This window comes from Camelina sativa, chromosome 4 (assembly GCF_030686135.1).
Source record: "Camelina sativa cultivar CO46 ecotype springtype chromosome 4, ASM3068613v1".
NCBI classification, from domain to species: Eukaryota; Viridiplantae; Streptophyta; class Magnoliopsida; order Brassicales; family Brassicaceae; genus Camelina; species Camelina sativa.
In genome coordinates, this window is record NC_141883.1 from 15124455 (window position 1) to 15137224 (window position 12770).

A 12770-nucleotide genomic window follows, 5' to 3' on the forward strand; every position below is an offset into this window, starting at 1 on the left:
CAAAATCTGTATATATTATTATAAAATTAATAATTTAAATCTTTTTTTTATAAACTCAAACCGGTATATAATTTCATTCTAATTATAAAATCTAAACCTTAAACATCTCATTTGTAAACTCAAACCGACATATAATTTTCGTTCTAATTGAAAAATCTAAACCTTACCCAATTTATTTGAAAACCCAAACCGACATATAATTTTTTTTTTAATTATAGAATCTAAATCATAATCATATTATTTGTAAACCCAAACTGACACATAATTTTGTTCTAATTGTAAAATCTAAACCAAACCAATATTTAACTTTCCTTAATTAAAAGTATACAGAATTTGTTTCATTAATTTGTTTTGCTTTTTGTAATTTAATTTTTAATTTTAAATGAAATAATTTATAGAAGATTTTGATTGGTTGAAAAGGAAGAAGTGAACAAGTTTCCCCCTAGGAGTGAACCCAAGTATTCAATTCTTGGGTTCAACCCCTTTGTTCACTTCTCTTTAATTAAACCAATGAGAATGTGACATGTCATAATACAATTAAGAACTTTTTTTATTCACTTTTTTATAAAATAAAGAAACAAAATCTGTATATATTATTAGAAAATTAAAAACTCAACCAGTTCTTTTATAAACTCAAACTTGTATATAATTTCATTCTAATTATAAAATCTAAACCTTAGCCATTTCATTTGTAAACTCAAACCGACATATAATTTTATTCTAATTGTAAAATCTAAATGCTAACAATCTCATTTGTAAACCCATAGACAGAGAAACAAATCGGTGGAGGAGTATTTCGAAGAGTTTGAGCGCTTAAGAAACCGTTTGGTGCTACGCAAGGATTAGGAGTCACACATGGCAGGCCACAAGGTGGAGATGCAAGTGTACCAAGATCTGCAAGGACTCTTCCATTTAGCTCTTCAAGCGGAAGGCCAAGTCAAACGAAAATATACCACTATAGTAACAAGCAACAACTTCCTTGGGCCTCAAGTAACAACAAACCTATAGACAAAGGCAAAGCAGTGGAAGTAGACTCTCGCTTTAAAGGAAAATCGTACGAGACTAACAAGGAACCACCTAAAGTTGAATCAAGTAAGTCAGCTAACCCTACACGTTCTAGAGACATTACATGTTTTAAGTACAGGGGGAGAGGTCGCCTGGCTAAGGAGTGCGCAAACCAAAGGATGATGCTTATTACCGACGCCGGAGACTATGAGTCCCATGATGAGGAGGACACATAACCCCATGGTGAATATGGAGACATTGAATACCCGGACATCGGAGAGCTCCTAGTGGCACCACGAGTCTTAAGTGCAATGGTGGATCCTACTGAAACCATGCAAGGTGAAAATGTTTTTCACACCCGTTGTACTATCAAAGCAAAGTTATGTAATTTAATTATTGATGGTGGATCTTGTACCAACGTGGCAAGTTGTCGTGTTTGAGGTTGAGTGTGACGCGTCCGGTATTGGGATCGAGTCTGTATGCACTAGTTCGAGCTTTGGAGACATGGCAGCACTATCTCTTATCCAAGGAATTTGTAATCCACACGGACCATAAGACGCTTAAGCACCTTGAGGTCAAACCAATCTAAAGAAGAGGCATGGTCTCTGGATGGAGTTTATAGAGACGATTCCCTATTGTATCAAATACAAAAAGGAGAAAGACAACATTGTAGCTGACGCCTTGTTACGAAGGCATGCTTTGATCGCCACTATGCAAGCTAAGGTACTAGGCTTTGAACTAATCAAGGAGTTATATGGAGAAGACCCGAAGCTCGGAGAAATATTCAAGGAAAGCATCAAAGGAGCTAACGGGAAATTTTACATTTAAAATGGGGTTCTCTTCCGGGATTAGAGGCTCTGCGTTCCACAAGGATCCTTTAAGGAGCTCATAATTCGGGAAGCCCACAGAGGAGGCGTTATGGGCCATTTTGGAGTCGATAAGACGTTAGCTGTTGTTAAGGAGCATTTCTATTGGCCTCATCTCAAGAAGACTGTAGAAGCTCATTGTGTGAGATGTGTGATTTGCAAGAAGGCCAAGTCGAGGATCCAACTTGGATTATACATGCCTCTTCCTATCACCAACGCACCCTGGGTAGACATCTCCATGGACTTCATGCTAGGCCTACCAAAGATCCACCACAAAAACTCCACTTTTGTCGTCGTAGATCGCTTTTCTAAGATGGCACATTTTATTCCATGCGCTAAAACGAATGATGCCACACAAACCGCAGAACTGTTTTTCAGGGAAATTGTAAGACTACATGGAGTACCACAAACCATTGTGTCGGATCTTGACACAAAATTTTTAGGGCACTTTTGGAGGACACTATGGAGAAAATTTGGAACTAACTTCTATTCTCGACTACATGAATGCCACCCTCAAACCGACAACCAAAACGAAGTGGTGAACCGCACCTTGTCGGCTTTACTAAGAGTCACACTTGGGAAAAGCATGAAGAATTGGTTGGAGTGTATCCCATTCATTGAGTTCGCCTACAACCGCACTTCTTACTACGCCACCAAGAAGACGCCATTCGAAGTAGTCTAAGGAGTAAATCCGCTAACAACTTTGGGCCTTACTACAAGTCAAAGATATCAACTACAAGGGATTAGAAAAGGCCGAATTCGTTAAAAGGATAAATCAAAAGGTCCGGGAAAACATTGAAGCAAAGACCAAACAATACGTGAAGCACGCCAACAAAGGAAGAAAGGAGATAACCTTCGAGCCGAGAGAATGGGTTTGGCTGCATATGCGCCAAGAGAGGTTCCCTAACCAAAGGTCCTTACGTCCAAAGGCATGCTTCCTCGGGTCATCCTAGCGTTGTCAACACGCAGCTCAAATGCATTCCTTCTCTAATTATTAGACCTCACATACTGGATCCCATTACGGATAACAGTCACACTAGCCTCCACCTCATGTAAAGCATCCTTAACTATCAAATTCAGAATATGAGCAGCACACCATATGTGCATATACTTTCCACCTAACACCAATGAGTCATCTCCCAATAACTTAAATCCATCTGTGAACTTCTTGAGTGCTGAAGTATTGGTTGTGGCATTGTCAACTGTGAGGGTGAAGATCTTTTCTATGCCCCATTCAGCTAAACACTCCAAAAGAACTGCTGATATAGTTGATCCTTTGTGGTCAGAAACATTCTTAAAACCAATAATAAACTTCCTTAAATTCCAGTTTGCATCAACAAAATGCAAAGAATGACCATATAACTTGCACCTATAGTGTTAGCAACCCAAATGTATGTTGTAAGAGACACTCTCTGCTTTGTAGACTTGAACAGCTTCTTGAGAGATTCTTTCTTCTTTACAAAAAACTCCACAATGTCACTTGTGGCTGTTCTGCGCGAACGAGGCTGGTAGAGTTTGCACTTATTACAGAAATGTTTCCAAGCAAGACACTCAACAAATGATAGAGGTAATTCAGCTAATACCAACATCTCGTTTGTAGCCTCCCTAAATACCTCTTTAGAAACCTTCGCTAATTTCATATTGCCTTCAGCACCATCTTGTTCTAATTTTTTTTGCTTTGCCTCATTCCATGCCTTGTATTCCTTGCAAGTCTGCATATGTGTATGCAAATTTGACATCCCAGAAGTTGCAAGACAACTCAACTCCTTTCCACAGTAGTTACAATTGCACTTGCCTTTTTTTCCTTCAATTTTTGTAAAATGATCCCACACAGGAGACCTTGGATTCATTGGTTTTTGTGATTGTGGTGGCTTGGAAGTAGTTTCACCAGGTTTCTCTTTTCGTTTGCCTTTGTGGACACTTGTCGTAGCTGGACTTTGAGTAATGTTTTCAGCCTCCTCGTTTCCTTCTTGTTCTTGTGGAAAATTACTTGAGTCCATCTACAAAGTAACAAAGAGAAGTTAAAAACAGTTCGTATATCAAAGACTTGCTTTTATCATAATTAAAATACATATAATACAACTCATGTTACCCCACCACTTATTCACGTAGACACGTACGATCACATATATGTAAAGCCACAATCACAATTGCGAAAGCGTCAAACACAATGGTCAACGAACAAAAAATATTTCTATAGAAGGATCATAAACGACAAATTGTATAGTTGCAATTTGCAAAATTAATGTAGTAATGGTTCACTTTAAAGACAAATTCAGACATATCGATTAAAGAAATTAAAAGAGAGAGACTCAGTCAGAGATGATTTGAATCCTTACCTTCGATTCTTCTGTCAAAGATGTTTGAGGCAATGATGGAGCCGAAGTTTGCCGCCGGTTTGTGTTATGTGTATTACTAGGGAATTAGGGCTACTGTATTAACGTTGAAGTCAGGAAAAGCAAACAATGATATCTGTGCTAGAGCATGAGTTGAAATTCATTTTATTTCTATTGCACTTTTTATACAAAATATAATTTATATGATTTTTTAAAAATGTTTTTTGGACAATATGTGGTTGTCTATAATCTAACCCGTGCTCGTACGCGGTTAAATTCTAGCGATTAAAATCAACCTGTGCTCTAGCACCTTAGTGACTAAAAATTTTCAATGATTTTCCAATCCCCCTTTGTGAGAAGTTTATTAAATTTTGTAACATCCTCCTTCTTCACCTCTGCTTAGATATTGAGATTTTGTTACCTTTTTTTTTAGTCAAAGAGATTTTGTTACTTATTTATGGTTAATTAGATATTGCTGGGAGATTTGATCATATTCATTCGATATCCTTTTTAAGAGAATCTTAAATCGATATTTAAATTAATCAATGGTTACAACCCATATAACATATAACATATCAAATAATTAGTTTTATAACCCATATTATATAATCTACAAAAAAAGTTGTGTACTTCCGTTTTATTATGTAGGGGATTATATACATATACATATACATATATGATCTACTTCGGTTATTTTGGTTATTCGGTTGCTAACCGAAACCGAACCGAAACCGATTCTTAAAAGATATATAATCCAATCGGTTATTTAAAAGTATCCAAAACCGAACCAAAACTAAGTTTTTTGTTCGGTTATCAGTTATCGGTTTTTTTGCCCAGGCCTACCAAAGGAGTTCAAAGCTAGCAACTCGCAGGGATGGACCGTTTAAAGTTTTAGAAAAGATCAACAAAAATGCGTATCGCATTGACTTGCCTGGTGAGTTTAACGTAATTCCTACGTTTATTGGTACTGATTTAACTCGTTTTGATGTAGGAGATCAAGTTTTGAGGTCAAAAACTTTTGAAGAGGGTGGGAGTGATGAGGACATCCCAACTGAACTGGATGGTCCATCAAAACCGGACAAAGAATCTAAACCACAAACACCACAAGTCTTTGATTGAGCCATAACACGACAACATACGAGCTAAAGTGCTTCAACACAAGTTCAACAAGTACGTGGAAAAACTCATGGAACAAGTCATCTCATCACTACCTCCACATGAGCCGTTTGGTCGAGCTATTTTCTCAACAACTCAAGACCAACATGAAGAAGACGTTGCACCCCCTTCTACCATGAGTCATGACCTCGATTCAGTTTGAGGTGACTTTTGGCCATTGGTGGGCTCGCAGGCCCAAGATCACAACTTCCTTGTGATTAACATAGAAGATGCATGAAGACTAGGAGGACGTCTAAAACCAAGGCTTGGTAAACAAGCTCAAGACTTTCCTTCATTACCGATCTGTGAAGGTAAGTTTTTGAATTATTTTTGAAACTGACTATTTTTGTGAATGGTGGTGAATGATGTATGGAATGATGACTTATGAATGAATGGATGTTAGGGTGTTTCAATTCCCCTTATGCAATTGTAGTATAAGAGGTGTCAATCCAATCTGAGTGTTTGTGAACAATTAAGATGTGTATATGAGTCTAAGTCAAGCCAGATGTAAAGGATGTTTGTCACTAACAATCCTATTATGAAATGTAAAGTGCAGAAAGTAAAACTACAGAAACTAGGAGCTAAATGCAAATGGAACAGAGTGATTATAACAAACAGAAATAGAAACTATGGGAATGCAAGTATTGAACTAATGCAAGGTAAGTAATAAACAGGATACTAAATGAATGCAACAGAAATGCAACTAGGGTGAAACAGGACAAACACAAATCATAAACACAAGTTCTGGGTTGGAACTCGAGGAAGCACTCGATCGAGTGCTGATCGAGTGCAGGGTCGAGCTGGACAAATACGCAAAACAGAGCAACACAAGAAAAACAGAGCAATACCAAAACGAATCAAACAACAATCAAACAACAGGATTTAGGCTAAGAAATCAATAAACAAGGAAGGTCTTGAGGAGGGATTCATGGGCTGGACTATGATTGAGGTCATCTAACTTGGCCAACAAATCTCAAACAACTTGAGCTAATCTCTAGACATATATTTCTAAGACATGTTTAATCCACTCTCGTGGCAAGAAACAATCAAACTCGTGCATCTCTAGACTTGTTCTCACAAAGTAAAGAATCTACACAAGCAGGCATTAAGCAATATGTCAAAAAATCAAACAAGACTTCTAATCTCTTAGCAAGCCTAATGATAGTCTCTAGATCTAGCCTTATCTATGCTCCTTAGACATTGGTGTGATGCTAAGAGGCTTGAAATCAGATCCTACCCTCTCAGATATAGGATCAGCATTAAGAACATCTAGCCTAGAAGAGATCTACAACAATCAAGCTTGCCCAAATCAAACAAACCTCAAACACAACCCAGCCTAACCCATCCTCAAGATCCTAAGCAACTACTCAAAAGAACACATGATGAACATCAAATTCATAAACCCAGAAAATGATGAAGATCTACAATATTGAAGAAGGAATCAAACACAAATTCTTAATATCTTGAAAGTTATGGAACCAACAAAATCCAAGAATTCTTTGTTTTTCTCCTTCAAGGAGGTACAAGATCTAAAAATAAAAGTACAAAAGGAATAATTCCCAAAAAGGTAAAAATTACGTTTTTGACTCTCTAAAAAGCTGAACTCTTTTGATGGCTGCAGGTACAAGCCCTTATATAGAAAAAGTAGTGGAAGCCCTAAAAACGCTAAAAGACAAAATAGTCAGGCGGCTCGACCAACTCAACCTGGTGCTCGGTCGAGTGACCGGTCGAGTTGGCTCCTCTTGTGCTCCTCCCACTCGGTCGAGTCCCTCTCAGCACACGGTCGAGTGTCTGGTCGAGTGGGCAGTCGAGTTGGACTCCGGACCTTGGTTCTTCAGTCTTAGCTCTCTTGCTTTCTCCTCATGATTGCTTCACTTCTCCTCAGCATTGCTTCCATGCTCCTTAAGCTCCAAAATCACATGTTTATGCATGAAAAGATGCAAATGCAATGCAACTAAACTCTAATGCAAGAACATTCCTAAAGCTATGCAATAATGGTCAAAATGGATAGCAAAAGATGCAAAAGATGTGAATATATTAAGGGAAAACAGGGTAAAATATATAAACATCAACACCCCCAAACTTAGTCTTTGCTTGCCCTTAAGCAAATTAACAAGACATAAGAAGGTAGGTGAGGTTTGAAAGTGGGATCTCAGCTCCTAAAGCTTGCAAATAGACCATCTAGAATCAATGTCCAAGTTACTATTACTATGATGCAAGTTGAATGAGCTGTACTTAAAGATTTTAGACAAGCATATCACAACCTTTACTGATTTGAGCCTTAGATGTCCACATGCATTCAAATCAACCATTTCCTTTAACATTCATTAATCAAGAACATTAATCAATTATATGCAATGCTTAAACTCATTTGGCTTGGCAGTAAAAGGTTTAGAGACAATGATGGTCTCTCTTTAGAGTGGGGTTTGTCAATATCAAGATTCTCTCATAAAAAATGAATTGAGCTTTAGAAAAATGCTAAAGGTAAGAACACTTAGACACATACAAGAACAAAATATTTTCTACCCAAAGGCACCCAAAGTGTTTATCCTATTAATCTAAACCCAATTGATCCTAGTGCTACCCTTTAACTTCTTCTCTTCTCTTTCACCCTTTTCTCTTTTGATTTTAAAGTCTTAGGAGAGGTTTCTTATTTGATCTTTCTAGTGGAATGGGGGATTCTTACTTATTTGCTATGGTTCTCTTTTCTTCTTATTCTTAAGGCATAAAAGCATTTTGCTAAAATCTTCTTTATTTTCTTTGATTGAAACCATCTTTAAACAATATCATACTTCCCATTCTTTCACTAGACTTTGATTTTACTTAAAAACATTCCCCTCCTAAAGACTCTAACCTTTTCTTTCTCTTTTTCTCTTTTCTTTTCTTTCTTTTTTCAAACAAGCAAATCCCAAACCCAACAATGAAATCACCTAGTCCTATCTAGTTTGGAAAATGCAAACTAGAACTACACAAGGCATTATTCTTGTCAGTTCAAACCTAACACTTTCTACCAAGCTCAATCCCAAAAAGGCCTCACACACTTACGAATAAACATGGCTTGAAAGAAGGGTTGGTTAAGGGTATTGGAAACTGATTTTAATGATTCAATCAGCTACTTGGATCAACAAGAGTGGTAAAAAGGAGAAAGATGATCCAAATATGTATATTGTATCCATGAGTTTAAAGCAATGCACACATTGATATTTAACAGTCAATATTAAGTTCTTATAAGTAGGAAATGGCATCAAATCACAACATGCTTCAATTTAGACCAAATTCAATGCATGAATTCAAGGCTTGGTTCAATCTTATGCTTCTAACCACTCAACTAGCATCAAAGTACTATTAACTTGGGCATTGATCCTAGTCTAGTGAATTAAACAAGCTAACAAGGCAAAACTCATCATAGATCCCTAATGCAAATGTTATACAATCCTACATGAAACATGCTAAACAAGATGCTATTATGCAATGCAAACTACATGAACAATCTTTTTTTTTTTTAAAGATTTTTGCAAAAATTTTCAAATTTTAGGGTTTTTCTATGCCTTAGATGCTATGCAAGTATTAACATGATGATGCTAAAAATTTGAAATAAGAAAACAAAACACAACATCAAATGCTATCTCAAACTCTCCCCCAAACTTAAATCACACAGTCCTCTGTGTGAAAGAAATTTGTAAGAGGTTTCAAGATCAAAAACAAAACACAACATCAAATGCAATGGTATTTACAAGTGAAGGTGATAGTGGTACCTCAAGGATTGGAGAAGAAAGTGTCCACATCCTCTTGCATGCTGTCAAAGGTGTAATTGGGGTCTTGTTGATGACTTGGAGGTGGAGATTGGGGTAGCTCGACGATGGGAATCAACCGGGACTCGGTCGAGTACGTGCTTGAGTGGGGGGGGTCGAGCTGGACCACGAGTGTCAAAATTCTGACCTTGCTGCTGGTAGAACTGCTGGTAGAGTGCTGGATCCATGAAGTATTGGGGTGGGATGGGAGGGTAACATGGATATCCTGGATAAGCAGCTGGAGGTGGGAAGCCATAAGGTGATTTGGGCTGGAACTCCGCCGAGTGCATCTGGGGTGCTCGGTCGAGTGGGTGCTCGAGTGACCCGGTCGAGTGCCTCGAAAATTGTTGTTCTCGGCTACTTGAACTCCTTTTCCTCTGATTTGGCTCGTACATTGAAGCTCTAGCTGGTTCCAAAGGGTTTGCAACTCTTGAGAGTGCTCTAGTTGAGCTACTCCTCCTCAAAGGGCTTGAATGGCTTGGAGATGAGTTTGCACTCTTCAGCTCAGCAACCTCCTTTTTTAGGCCCTTGATGGACTTAGCCATATTGGTCACCTTCTTCTTAAGCTTATCAAACCTCTTCCCATGCCACTTGCTCCACTTTTGTAGGAGAGTTAACCTCTTGCTAGTCTCTCTCACTCCTCTACTATCCCTTGGGTTGGGCTCATAGTCTTCAAAGTAAAATTGCTCCTCCCCATAAGCCATTTGCACATCTCCAGCTTCATCAACTCTAGGTTGAACTATCCCATCAAACAAGAACTCATCACCTGGCCAAAAGTCAATGTTTGCTCCTTCTTGAATGGTGGTGAGCTCTTGGTTAGGTAAGATCAACTGTTTTTTCCCAATTGTTGGAAGCTCAAAGTTGAAGATGTGATTTCCTTGATGCATTTCCTTGGCCAATATGAGAGTGGAGGTGAGGTAGCTTGAGTCAATCCATCTTGGCAAAACCTTCTCTCCTCTAAGTGGGACCTTGGCAGCTTGTAGTATTGGAGTGATGATGCCTCCAATGGCTAAGGCTCCTCTTGACCCTTTGTTTTGTAACTTGCCTACCCAACTTCTCAAATATATCATGTGGTCAATGAGCACCATTGCAAGGTCAGTCTCCACAGTGGTCCCAAGAATGATGGTTCCATTTCTTGCCTCAAGGATGATTCCATTGAGAGCCATGTCAATTACCTTGAGCTCACCCTCATTGAGATTTCCAGTCTCCTTCCTAGCAAAGAATGTATTTGCTAAGCCCTTGTGGAAGTACCTTAGGATTGGGCTTCTTATCTTTGAACTCTTGGTCTTGAAGGATGAATAGGTGATGTTGTCTCCAATGGTTTCCCAAATGGCATAGAGCTCCTCTCTTGGTATCATTAAGCTCCTATTACTACCAACTTCAAAACCAAACACATTTGCTATCTTCTTCAAAGAAAGCTCATAGTTCTTCCCTTTGATTGTGAAAGCAATATGACTAGCTCCAAACTCATCATCCTTCCTTGCATATGTGTGCAGCTTGACTGTGGCTAGAAAATCACAACTTTCTTCTTTATACCCCTCAATGCAAAGCCCCATGAACTTGGTTAGGTTGCTCTTCTCAAAAAGGTACTCCACATCTTTATCAATGGCTAGCTTCTCCATGGTTTCCTTGTGTGGATACCTAGTTCCCAGGAACTCCATTCTCATGAAGGCTTCATAAAGTTGCCTCTTTGTCAATCCACAAGATTCTGCTTCTCCATCATCCTCTCCCTCTTCTTCTTCACCTTCTTCTTCACTCTCACTCTCAACCTCCTCTTGTTCAATCTCAACTGCTGGCCTCTTCCCTTTGGCCTTGTTTCTCCTCATGAAATCACTAAGAGTTGGCTCCCTTTCTTCTTCACTTTCAGTTCTCTCAGGATCTTCCTCAACTGACTGATTTCTTGAACACGGCATCTGGCTCAATCGACCACTCGGACCACCACTCGATCGAGTGCATGCTCGAGTGGGGCGTCGAGTGGCTCTTCCAGCTTCTCCTCTTGATTGTAGGCGATCATCAAAACGTTCCATGGAGCTTGAAGCCGCTTATTGAGACTTCCTTGTAATCCTTGAAGACATTTTCGAATAGAACTGAAGGGAATAGACTCAAAGCTTAAGCTTAATAGGTTAGTGACCCAAAAACTTAAAAGAGCTGAGCTTGAGCAAAAGATGAACTTTGAGAGAGAATTAAAAACTTGATTTTAGTTGTTTTGAGCAAGTGAGAGAGTGTGAGAGACATTGGATCGTGTAAGGCTTTATTTAAAGAAGCTAAGGGGGCAAGGAGACAAGGGTGGAGTGTCCATACCATTCAAATTTGAAATGAGAATCTTTGACCTGCTTTTTGCTGCCACTCGACCCCACACTCGACCAGCACGTGGTCGAGCTCCTTGACCAAAGTTTGAAATTTCAAAATTTTTCTTCTTGTTCTTCCCTCCACTCGATCATTCTAGAGAAATGAGAATCGAGTGGGCCTTAGTTCTTGGCCAACTCGGTCGAGTACCTCTCGTGGGCTGGTCGAGTGGGCTTGCGAATCTCCTTCCCCAAGTCCAAATCTCTCCATACCCATCTACACTTTCATTGAAAGGCCTGCCCAACACAAACATAAAACAAAACACATCAAAACTACTAAGAAAATAAAGCATATTTACAAAGGATACCTTAGGGACTTCCTCCCTAGTGAGCTTGTTTAGAGTCACTAAGCTTGACTTTGGCTGCCTTCTTAGGCTTTGTTTAGATACCAAGGAGGTGATGAAATGCTCCCTGGCAGTTCTTGATCATTGTGAGTATGATCCTTGATCACCTCACCCTTAACACACAAACCATATTTCTTCTTGATTTTGAGCCTTGGTCTTTCTTTCCTCAAAGACCTCTTGTTTAGCTTGACTTGGAGATCCTTAACCATACCAGTCAACTCTTGAACTGACCTCTTAAGCTTTTCCACAGAATCTTCTTGAAGAGGGAGATTGTCCTTGGGAGTTGCCACTTCACTTAAACCTTCATGACCACCTTTGTCCTTGATAGTAAAAGGTTGATCGTCAATGGTAGGAAGGTTGGTTGGGTTATGGATGTTAAACTTCATAGCTATACCCTCATAAATGTTCAAGGTCACAAGACCTTCCTTAACATCAATAACAGCTCCAATTGTGGCTAAGAATGGCCTCCCAAGGATGATAGGATCTTCAGGTTCCTTGTACATCTCCAATACCACAAAATCTGTATGAACCCTTGCTCTTCCTATCTTGACTGGAATATTCTCCAATTTGTCAACCACATCTCTGTTTGAACCATCAACTAGGCATATATGAAGGTTGATGGACTTGAAGTCAGTGTGCCCAAGCTTTTGTGCTATAGAATAGGGCATCACACTGATAGATGCTCCCAAGTCACATAAGCACTGGTTGTAATGAAGATAGCTGAGTGTGCAAGGCAGATAGAATGGACCTGGATCCTTAAGCTTAATTGGGATGATTACTCCTCCAAGGTCTTCAAGATCTTTCTCATCTTGAGCTTGAGCCTTCTTCTTTGATAAATCAAGCAAAAAATCCTTATAGAGAGAATATGGATCATACTGTTCCAAGGCAGGTCCTCTCTCTTCTTCTTGGTAAGCAATGATGATCTCTT

The 12770-nt window shown here is 39.0% G+C and overlaps 1 long non-coding RNA gene across 1 annotated transcript; it reads left to right on the forward strand.

The window, feature by feature from the left end:
• Window positions 1–679: 679 nt before the first annotated feature.
• On the forward strand, window positions 680–2993 carry LOC147945747 (uncharacterized). The gene is made up of 2 exons (XR_015596141.1): window positions 680–1344; window positions 1433–2993. It is a non-coding gene; the product is annotated as an uncharacterized LOC147945747 (long non-coding RNA).
• Window positions 2994–12770: the final 9777 nt, after the last annotated feature.